The 12,071-nt window shown below is 37.0% G+C and overlaps 1 protein-coding gene across 6 annotated transcripts in view; it reads right to left on the minus strand.

Moving 5' to 3' along the window:
* LRRC4C (leucine rich repeat containing 4C) overlaps positions 1-12,071 on the minus strand; it is a 490,474-nt gene that overhangs the window by 45,451 nt on the left and 432,952 nt on the right. For 4 of the 6 annotated variants that reach the window (XM_088058324.1, XM_088058326.1, XM_088058325.1 and 1 more), the window contains one exon: positions 6,838-6,970. The exons of 1 other annotated variant lie outside the window; for it this stretch is intronic. The gene's annotated coding sequence lies outside the window, so the exon portion shown is untranslated. Of the gene's footprint in view, positions 1-6,837; positions 6,971-8,075; positions 8,201-12,071 lie in introns of all 6 variants that reach the window. One more of the 6 variants, XM_088058327.1, reaches the window with a different exon arrangement.

Genomic DNA, 12,071 nt, shown 5'->3' on the forward strand with positions numbered 1-12,071 from the left:
GGAACTCAGCAATTTTGCAATGCTTTATGTATACTTAGAAGAGATCAGGACAGAAGAAATAGGAAGATCTCTTGCTTATAACTCAAAACATAGTGGACTGTGTGGTGCCAAAACTTTAGTATTCCTAGCAAAACTAATTAGGGATACTTATGCAACTGAAAAATATTTTCTTGTTTAGCTATTAATCCTTTGCTATAAAAAGTGCTACTTTATTTTAAGGTATAGGATTGGAGACAGGACCATTCTTGCCTCTTTCTATGAAATGTCCATAACTAAGACAGCTTTTCTCTGTTTAGACATGTTAAGGTAATTTTAAATTGTAGTATCTCAGATCCTCAAAGAGCTATAAAGATATGCAACAACAAATTCAAATAGACTAAGTGGAGCTTTCTGTGGGGAACATGGCCCAGATTTCCAGATCAAAGGCAGTAGGGAAGAGGTTGTACCCCCCAATGTTCTTAATGCTGCATCTCTGTGTCTTCTTTGTAAAACTGGAGTAATGATCCAACAAAAGTTGCAAAGATAAATTACCTAGTAATTTTCACTTATACTGCTTCTAAACATGAAATTTTGCTATAGAATCAGATTTTTGAATGCAATATTCAGAGAATTTGAACATGTCTGTGCTGCTTGGTTATTAAATAAATTAACCAGTGTGCTGTCATTTTTGTTCTGATGTAGTGTATTTTTCTATGTTCATCAGAGGCTCATTGTGTACAGAGTGTTACTTCATGTATCTAAAGAAGTGAATGACTTTAAAGCAAAATACTCTTGTATTCAGCCCAGTAAAAAAGTTTTAAAAGAAATAAAAGTCAATAACTGTAAATCAAGAGGATTAAATATATTGCTTCCCTCATTGCAGCATCTGAACAATATAGACCTCTCTTTGATTTTGTGCTCAAATAGCTCTTTTCATAAAATGTCAAAGGCACTGCCATAATATAACAATGTTAGAAAACCATTAGAAGCAATATTATGACAAAGTATAATAATCTACTTGGCCAATATAAAGCAATGCTGTAATATATTAGAAATATATTTACAGTTTAGTTCTGTTAGCTGCTCTGTTCCATCTTGTATAAAATCAGCCTTGTTTGTACTGCTCATTTTCTTTATATAAAAAGTGCAGAGATTATCCTCAAAATAATTTTCAGGTTTTTCTAAGTCAGTTCAAATATCTGTGTGCCTGAAATGAAAAATGACTTACTGGATTAAAGCAATCTTCAGCCTACAGAGGTACAGAATACCCAGGTCTGCCTGGTGATGTGGGCTTCCTCCTCGCCATCTGCTTCTAAGCAGGAGGAACAGAGAACTGTTCTGCCAGAGGGAATTCCTTCCCAAAGGCTGATACTTGGCATTCACAGTTCCCATAACGATGCTTCACAGAGCAGTAGGAAGTGCTCTCAGCACGAGAGTCTCGAGGTGCAGCTCCTTTTCCACTGCATACATATTCTTCTGACCTTTTACCCTCAGCCATGCAGACAGTCCTCCTGTCTCGCTGTGATCTTGAAGGTCTCTTCCAACCTAGCAATTCTGTAAATTCTGTGAATTCTGTGAATCTTGCTCCCCAGCACAAGACAGGCTTACATAAAAAAAGTTATACCTAGCAAAATTTGAGATTACGGCTTTATGCAAAGCAAGCAGAGCATTGTGAGATAAAAAATAAACCCCAAAGCCCACCATAAAACACCTTTCTAATCTATGCTTACAAGTATGCTTCATTCACATCCCTCATACACATTTTCAATGTGCTCTTGCTCAAAGGCCATTTAGACATGAATTCTGTCCCTGTCCCTCACTTCATGAGGTTCCACAAGAATAACTTCCATCTCCAACTACTTTGGTATGGATTTTAATACCCTGGAAAGTTCTAGCTGCAGTCAGACACCTTGGAAGGTGTATTCATTTTCTTTGCTAATAATCATATTGCTTAACCCAGACTGTTCAAACTTCAGCTCTTCAATCTTTCAGATTTCAATAACTTCACGATAAATATTACATCACACATTGCATATAAACAAAAGATATTATGCATCTGATTTCTGGTATGTTAGCAATTTCTCACAGACGTCTCACCTTCTACAGCAGATGCAAATGTCACCTCAATAAAAAGTGATCTACTTGATGCATTTGAGAGTGAATTCTTTCCCTCCCCTTCACTCTGCCTTAATATGTTCTCTTTTGCAAGAAAAAGTTTAAAGTAGTTTTGAGCTGATTTTTTGCTATCAATTTTTTGTTGCCAAATCAACAGCTGACATTTTTCAAATCCCCAATATGTCAAGGGAATAAGGGAAAAACAAATTTCTATTTGGTATTCAGATCAACTCATCCACACAAAGTTTTATTCCACTGTAGTCAAAGCAAAATTTCTACTAAAGGAAGTGTTAAAAACTGCAGGACATAATTTTGGAACGGTACAGGAATCACAATATTCAGAGGAAGGTACCTAGACTTTGTAAGATATCCAGCCTTACAAAGAGTTAATGTCACAAACTATTCTCCTACAGTATCAGATGACCAGTTTTCTGCCACCTATCACAACAGAACCTGAGAAATTAAATGCAAAATCATAATTTATCAAACTAAGAGGAGCATAATTGGAAAGAAATTAAATAACAAAGAAAAAATAATAGAAAAAAAATGGTAGATAAACAAAGCTCGACCCTACAGAGCAGAGGAAAAGAAAGAGATAAATTGAGAGACCAAATCATTGGCATTCTGACACAGTAAGATGTGTCACACTAGTTTTTCAACAATTTTTGAATGAAAGAATTTCACACAGTAAGTTTAAACAAAAAGAATATGAAGCATAAGAAATATATTATAAACAGTGTTATCAGCTGTAGAGACAGTAATTTAAATGGCATTCAATAATGCAGGTGAAGGCTGTCTGGTAGCTCATCTCTTCCATATTAGATTTCTTAGATCATTTCAGAATCCAATGTTCCATCCTTGTCATGGCACAGTCTTTAGTCTTTTTGTGAAATACTGAAGGAATTGCTGCTGACTTGTCCTGTCTCTGTTTGACCCTTAAGGGTTATTGACTTTGGTTCTGCCTAAGGGCTCTTTCTTCTAAGACAAAACCCTCGAGATTCTTGGTGCTGTCTTGTCTGCTGGCAAGGGGCACTGCCAGTTTTGCACGCTCACGCTTTGTGACTGTAGTCTTATTAATCTCCAGCTGTGTAGAGCTAGCTTTGCCCACACAAACAAACATTCAAGAGACAAGCTTTGTTCTAAACACGGCTATGGGATTTGTTAGGTAAAAAGAACTTTTGTTTTGATTTGAATATCTCATTTCTTCTGTTCTGTTTCAAACTCTGGGGCATGCCTCATTTTCAAATGGAGATTTTCATTATGTTTAAGAACATAATTAATTATGAAGCTGTATACACTTAATTTGTAAGGTTTGGACTTTTCCATAAATCATGGAAGACAACTGGTTTCTCAGCTGTTACAAAACAGGAAACAAAACCAGACCCTGCATTGACTACTATGACTTTATTATAAATACCCTCAAAGGGGCACAGTGATCTAAAATTCACAAGCATTCATCTTAAAATGAACCAAAAGAAAATATTGATCAAACAGACCGGCAAAATGCAGCCACTTGTAAAATGACCAGCCAAAGAAATGCAGAGAAAGAGCTCTATTTGCTAGGACAATGTGAAACATTTGTCATTCACACCAGAAGCAGAATCTGGTCAGAATTCAAGGATATATACTTAGTACTGATATCAGATCAATATCACTAGAGTCCAATGAAGATGAAAGCCTCTTACTGAAAATATAAATTACCTTTTACCATCAAGATTTCAAGTTATATTAAAACAGCCCTCTTATCTTCCCCTACCTTCAGTCAAAATGTAATTTCAAGAATAGTTCACGTGGAACACAATTTAAGCAGGAAACCAGAGACTGAAACATCAATTCATTAGGTCTCCTATTTCTCAGGAAGTCTTAAGAGTGGAGAAGTTCAAACTTCACTTAATATGTTGCAGATGAAGATATCACAATGTCAACCCCCCTAATTTCAATTTCTTTCCATATTTGTCTTGAGGGTGTGTAACTTCTTTTCCCAGTGTAAAGCCCGAAATAACAAATGATTCCCTATGGCACTGAGGTTGGGTTCATAGAACCATGCAATGGGGTCACCCCAGCCTTCTCTTCTCCAAGCTGAGCAAACCAAGTGACCTTAGATGCTCCTCATAAGTCTTGCTCACAAGACCTTTCACCATGTTGGTTGCCTGTGGACACAATCTAATAGGTGGACGTACTTATTTTGTGGCCCCCAAAACTGCACACAGTACTCAAGGTGGGGCTGAAGCATAGAGTGGAACAATAATCCCTCAACCAAGCAGCAATGCCGTGCCTGATGTACCCCAGGACTCAGCTGGCTCTTTTGGTTACCAGGGCACTGCATTTTCAATTTGTCACTGACCCAGTTCCCCAGTTCTCATTCTGCAGGGTTGCTTTCCAGACTCTTCCTCTGATTTGTACACACAACCACATTGACCTGTCCCCAGTGGAGAATCCTGCACTTGTTCTTGTGACTCAAATTGCAGAAGTTTCTGGAGAACTGTTGCCAGTGGGATGGATTCACAATGGAGAAGTTCACAGAGAACCATCTCCCTTGGGAAGGACCCCATGCTGGAGAAGGGGAAGGACTTCTTCCCCTGAACAGTGGTGGAAACAGCCCAGGATAAACTGATCATAACCCCCATTCCCTGTCTCCCTGCACTGCTGGATGGGGGGAGGTAGAGCTGGGAATGAGGGAGGGATGAGGGGAGGGTGTTTTTAAGATTTATTTTACCTGTCATTATCCTGCTCTGATTTTGTTAGTAATAAGTTCAGTTAATATCCTCAGTTTGAGTCTCTTTTGCCCATGACGGTATTTGGGGAGTGATCTCTCCCAGTCCTTATCTCAACCCATTAAATGTTCTTTTTGTTTTCTCTCTCCTATCCAGTTGTGGAGGGGATTGACAGAGCAGCTTTGGTGGGTGCCTGGCATCTGGCCAGGGTCAACCCCACTACACTGCTCATGCTGTTTGTATTAGTATAAAGGCACTTTAAATGTGCTCAGGTGTACTCAGCACATCACTGAGCAGACTGGAGGACCTGCTAGCACACCATCCCACAGACATTGGCGTGCTACCCCCAGGCTTTTCTCTAGTGAGCCCAGTTTTAACCCTTTCTCCCTTCAAATCTAGTTTAAAGCTCTTTTAATGACACCTGTTAACTACTGGGCAAAGATCCTTTTACCCCTTCAAGAAAGGATTGTTGCTATCAATCAACAAAGGAACATTACAGAAGCTCCATGAGAGTCTGCCTACACTGGAGGTAGAAAAATGTAAGAAGACACCTACAACACAGTAAGGGACCAACACTGGAGCTTCTGGATCTCAGACCAGTTCCAACCATAAACAAACTATTCCTCTTTTTTTTTTTACTTATAGTAAAGTACCTAAGACAAATTAGTACTTCTTTTTTGTAAAGACTGCTAGGCCCTCACTAAAAAAAGCCACATAAACTCATTTCTATTAGATAACAGAAAACCAAATTAGGTCTGGAAAAGCTAGGTTGAATTGATTAGCAACAAGTTTGAGTGGAAGATTTTTGAAAAGCAGATCAAAAGCTGAAAACTATAACCACATGTATAAATGCAGGAGGCAAGGCCTCCCTTTCCTATATGAAACCCTTCTTCTGTCATGATTTTGTGAATTGTAGCAGTGGATTCTCTGAGCAGTTTTAATGAATGAATGTCAGGGAACTGGAGGGAGCTCATCAGCAGCAAAAAGGAAGGTATTTCCCAGACACATTTGAAAGCCTAGCCTAGTATTCAACCAGCCAAAACATTTATACTGAGCAAAGAAAATATATTTCCCCATTAAATGATATTTTATGTTTTTTTGGTGTCTCACGAGATGCGGGAATAGATCCTTACAAAAACTTTTGCATCAAAAATCTCATTTTATTTTCTACTAGTATGATTTTCCACTGTTATTTTTCTTGCACTCTGCATACATTAAGATACATTAATAAAGGAAAGAAACAAGACAGCCTGTCAGATATTTCAAAATGTACCATGGGAAATGATCAGTTTAGGATGAGTGAACAAAATCTGTTTGTTCAGCAAACTTAATTTTAGCTGAGAACCAAGAAATGTGTATATTGCAGGAACATATGATCAGTTAGTGGGGCTCAAATACACACCTATAGCTGGGCTTTTGGGACAGCAGAAAATGTTTTGATGCTTTGTGCCTCAACTCTACCTTTTAACATGAAGGAAGAAGCATACTCTGAGGAATGACAGATTTTTAGTTTGCACATTCTTTTGGACTTCTGAAATGCTAGGAACACAAACACCCATAATTAAGGTTTCAGGGTAGGAAGAGAGTCTCCACAAGCACGGTAGCTGAGATTGAAAGAACCCAATAAAACAAGATTATGTACTTTTAAAAATTCAGCTATTAACTCTCCCTGTGAAAGAACATTTTACTCTGTTAAATTGTTATAGAGTTTATAAGCTGGCATTTTCAGGGTTTCCATTCCTATAAGGAATTTCTTGGAAAGTTACTGTAAATTTGTGATTTGTATTCTCTAACAGGTCCACAGGAAAACAAGAAAATCCTTGTAAGATACAGCATCTAAATTCTCTCCCACACAAGGATGGGAACTGAAACTCAGCACAGTTTAAGAAGCTCTGGATTCAGGAGACTCTGTATGAACTGTCAGACAACAGCAGAGGCTTGTGCTCCCCTTCTCTACCAGTTTTCTGCCATGCATTCCAGCATATCCACGAAAAGCTGACTTGCATAACAATGCCCTACCATGAATTACCTTTTCAGGAGGTTTACCGTCTCGGGAGGTGATGCTTCTCCTCGTTTCCCAAACTACCCCTGGACCTTCTCATCCTACTAGCCCACTGCAGACTGTTCCACAGAGCTGCTTGGACCCCCCCAGAGCATCCACCCTGTGGAAGAAACACAGATTGAGAAACTGTGATGCAGCAATTAAATCTTCTCTAGACATAAATTGAAGACATTGAGAGAGAATAACTCAGGTACTTATTTTAAATAACTAAACCTAAATAATTCTAGACCATGATCTAGAGCTGTCATACACAGCTTGAGAAAGGAGGGCAGGTGAAGGATTACCATGCCCCCTCAATGTACACAGGTAGAACAGAACTGCTGAAGGCACTGTTAATTTCAAGAAGACTTTTAAGGCGCAAATATAAACAGAGATTTCAAGGGGAACAATTAGCCAATAATGTGATCATCTAATCTTGCATATGACAGCTTTGCCTTGCCTGTTAGAAATGCCTGTATTTTTGCATACTTAGCAGTAATAGGAAGGGGGTGGTTACTTCTGTAATGAGTATTTTCATCATACACCATACAGGGCAAGGTGGTTGAAATTAGGCCTTTTCCTGCCATTAGTGACAGTGAAACTTGTATATGTGCACCTCTTGAGGGCAAGGCATTCCTTCCATCATTGGAAACTTTCTTCTAGTCTTATATGCACACCATGGTAAAAATTAAAATTGGAAAAAAGTTTAAAAATCAATTAATTTGATAAACAATTTTCAAGTTATAGCCTCTATATACTGCATCAAATTTCTGTATCAGAAATAAGTAAAGGTTAGAAACAACAGTCATGCATAAAGTTTCATAGCTTCAAAACACAGATAGGTATGAGATGTAAAACAGACCTTATTTTTTCAAATCTTTTAATTTGAACTCTTTTAAAAACATTGTTCATTTGCTAAAGAAAAATAAATTCTACTGTCTTTTGTTTATTACAAAACAAAAGACAGTAGAATTTATTTTTCTTTAGCAAATATTATTTGCACTTTATTTACATTATTGTATTATTTACAGTCGAGTAAATCATGTCTTCAGATAACCCATAAGTCACTGATTCTCTTTTTCAAAGACTTGCCTGCTTTCTATTCCTTTGGCCTTGGCTGCCTAGCAACCCCCACAGAGCTTTCTTAGTCTATACTAATTCTGGAGAGTTTTCATTTATATATTTATTTACGAGAATGTCTATAAGGAGGATATAGAAACAAAGACCTGTTTGTTCCTTCCTTCTAAGAGTGGATTCCAAACATGTCATCTGTAGTTCAGTGCAGGACTGAGTTTTGCAGAGAGGTACCTGCCTCCTCGATTTTGCTGGGGAACCAAGCAAATCTCAGTTTCTGCTAAAAAAAACAGACCCTTAGTCTCTGTAGGAAGCTACTGATGTAAGTGGCAGTGGTATTTCTTGCCCTGCCTGTTGGTTTGATTCATTGATAAGATTTTTCACACTGAAATCCTAGGTGCTGATGTAAGGTTACTGTGCTCATGCAGCCCACAGCTCTTACTTAACATGAGGACAGTTTGTGCTACTGCTCTGGGTCACCAACAGCGCCAGTATCAACCAACCTCTAGAGGGAAATGGAGATTAAAGCCCATGTGCTGGGTCTGTGACTCAAAGCAGGACAATCTGGAAGGTTTGGATGGGACTGCTTGTTATAATAAGTACTTTGAAACTGTCTTTCCCTGAGCCAGTCATCGGCTTTGCATAGAAAAGACTATTTCCTCAGGGATTTTGTTGTTGTTGTTGTTTTTTGTTTTTTTTAATTTCCTTAATTATAAGTGCAAAATCGAGGATGTCACAGATAATATCCCTATGCTACATTAAGAAAATACTTATTCTCTTGCCAGTTCTATTCAACCAGCACTTTACAAATACTTTATGCCCTTATCAACAAAGCAATATCCTCCAGTCGAAAATAAGGGGGGGAAGAAAAAAGAGAGAGGAAGAGATGGTCAAATATGTGTCCTTAAGAACTTAACAGGCTCTCTCCAATGATGTGGTAAGGAAATGTCAGGTATTCATAGCCTGTAGTCACATGGTGGAGACATGGGGTTTGTGTCTCACTATTCCCAACCCTGAACTCGGATGGCAGAACTTACTTCTGGATCAAACTGAAGCCTGAAACACAACAAATCAATATGTCTTACGATATCTCAATATGCCTTAATCACTTCATTCCATTTTTTTCTGATTAAGTTGACCTTTAGCTATGTTTTGTCCTTAAAGGACACGCAGGGGATCTGTGACAGAACATAAATCTGAAAACAGATCTTCTAACTTCTGCTAAATTTCCTACATGCATAAAGATTAGGCTGTTGTAAGACTGTAGGATTATGGAAGCATTTTTAAATCTTGGTGTTTACATATATATCAGTAAAAAATTACTCCCAATTCAAGAGCAGGAAAAGAATATATTATAAAAATCTCCTCAATATTATAACAGGCAATAAAAATATATATGTTGTGTGGCATATCAATGTCCAATGAAATAAAATAAGAGCAACAACGTGAATGATAGGAACTATTAAAAAATAACATACTGGTTAAAAGAGTGACATATTGTAGAGGAAATTATGAACAGTGAAAATACCCATAGAAACTAAAATGGGCAAAATTATTCAGTAAACAGGAGGAAGAAAGTTACTGGAAGTAAACAGAGATCTGAGATTTCATTTTTCTATTTGTAGGCTATAAAAATTATGAAACTATAAAAAAAACTATAAAAATTTTTCTTAGTTCCTTTCCCTCTGTCACTTTACACAGTAATGTAAATTTGTACTCCTCTGAGTTATTGTAATACAAATAAATTCCAAATATAATCCAAAACTAAGTAGTTGCTTATTGAAAATCAGTTTCCATACGTATGTTCATTTTTCACAGAGCAAGATTATTATAGCAAAACTTGAGCATGTGGTGTTTCTTCCCCTTACAAAGTATGATCACAATTACATATGTTTTCAAATGTTAAGTCAAACTCTCTGAAAATAAACCTACTGAAGAGTACCAGAAGCACAGACTTACATGTCTGTTTCCTCACTTTTGTGAGAAGTCTGCTTTTAATAAGTTCAAGGGCATGCAAATAGACAATAGAGAAAAAGACCTTTTAATGCATTTTTATAAAAAAAATTATAATAGGGTTTTCTACAGAATGAATATAATTGAACCGCGCCAAATCAGCCAGCAAAGGAAATTCTAGCAGAGAAAATGAACTTTCTCAATGTTTATGGAAAAATAACTTGCAAGCAGTCCCACCCAAAATTTCAGAGACTATAATTAGATACTAAATCTACTACATTTACACTAGAAAACCTCACCTGCCATGCACTCATGCTCCCAAAGAAGTGTATACCAAAAAGAGAGATAATCCATCCTTCCGTCCTCACTCCCTCCCTCTCTCCCTTCCTTGGAAGAAAAGTGAAGTGCAAAATGCCTTCATTTTCTGGATATGAACTGCAGAAAAATGAAATGCTAAGGAGGGTGTGGTAAAAGATCATTACAAAGGGAATTAAGCTTTAGGGGAAAAAGAGAACAAGGAAATTATCGTCAATATAAGAGTATAATCTTTGCCTGAATAACTAACTCACCAAGGAGAATTGCAAGAAACCTTTTGAAAACAATCAATAGCATTATTCCAACACTCAGCTCCTCATTTCAAGTGCACTGATTTTACTTCAGACTTAGGCCAGTAACTGACCAAAATTTGGTCTAAAATATTTAAATATTTTCTAATAATTCATTATGTCAGTAAATAAGAAAAACTCACTGAAGTTATAACAGGGCTTTTGTAATCGTTCTCAAAGCAGCTATATTTTTATAGATTGCCAAGGGATGAAAAGAGCCACAGTAAAAAGATTTATTAAAGAAAGACTAAACATAGTAACATATGCTACATGATGACAGTAAAGAACATAAATAAGCAGAAGAGAAAACACAGTTACCCAGCTCCTGCTATTTTTAATAAATATCACTAACAGGGTAACATTCAACTGCCAGAAGAAAGGAGGTTGTTATACTCTGTTACTACGTCTGGCCCTGGCTTGCCATTTCGGAAGAGCACAAGTTTCTTGTAGATTCAAGGCCTTATCTGCCTGCTTCTGAAGTCTTGGATATCCTAGGATGTGTGAAATAGTATTAGATTCTGTTATTTATGAATCTGAATCACTTGCAAGCTGTTAGTAGGAATTTGCGTGAGCTGTAAGTACTTACATGTTAAGTAGCAAGAGTAAAATTAATAAAATAGAAAATCATAGTGTGCTATGCCCACACAAGACTTTCAGGTCAGGGTACAAAGAGAAAATTCTAGAAAGTTCCTTAAAGAAAGGTGTCTTTGTACAAATCCTTTACTAGCAGTAAATATAAAGTACTTAGAGTTAAATCTCACCTCTGACTGCTGACTCACTGTGCAGTAAACTAGCTACTGGTGTTTCCTTTATGGTTTGAAAAGGTGTTCTTACTACCTTTCATTCCCTTCAGTTTTTGATGTATTCTGCAATTTCAGAGCTCTATTTTATTTAACATGCTTAGCAGAACAGAATACTTTTTAGACTTCAGAATAGGCTGAACTTTCATAAACCCTGATTATTTATGGCCAAGGTCACAACTACATTTTTTCTTGATCTTTTAGCTTAGTTAAACCCTGAGTAAAGATTATTCTCCTGCATAAAACTTATGTATTAAACTAACCTATTCTATATATACTGCACTTCTCCTTTTTCTTCTTTCAAGAATGCCAGGTGGAAACACACCACAGAATAGCTGCATGCCTGGTATGCTAATATTTTTATACTTCTGCATTTGAATTAAGGAGATGGGGATTAGGTAATTCTGTATGGCTATCTCTCCAAAACCAGTTTAGTTAAGGTATACATTCTAAATTCTAAAAAAATTTTCTCTGTGATCTGCTGCAGCAAAGATATTCACTCATACACTATTGATTGGAAATGTTTTTGTACATCTAATCAATAAACTAGTTAATATGTGTTAAACCAATCTTCTAGACTATTTGTCTTGCTCAGCCTAACTAATACAAAGCTGTGAGTGATTCATTTCAGAGCAGAAGTACAGTGTGAAAAGCAGACTGGTGTCTTTGTAATGTGAGTGTCTGTGTGTGCTTATAAACACAAAATGTCATTAAAAATATTTTCCCCTGACAATATTTCCCCCATTTTAAGATCAGTTCTACTGACTCGTAATAATGGTCTCCAGATACT

Source organism: Pseudopodoces humilis, chromosome 7 (assembly GCF_049639895.1).
Source record: "Pseudopodoces humilis isolate 2021_Gansu_Grassland_sample_001 chromosome 7, ASM4963989v1, whole genome shotgun sequence".
Taxonomy (NCBI): Eukaryota; Metazoa; Chordata; class Aves; order Passeriformes; family Paridae; genus Pseudopodoces; species Pseudopodoces humilis.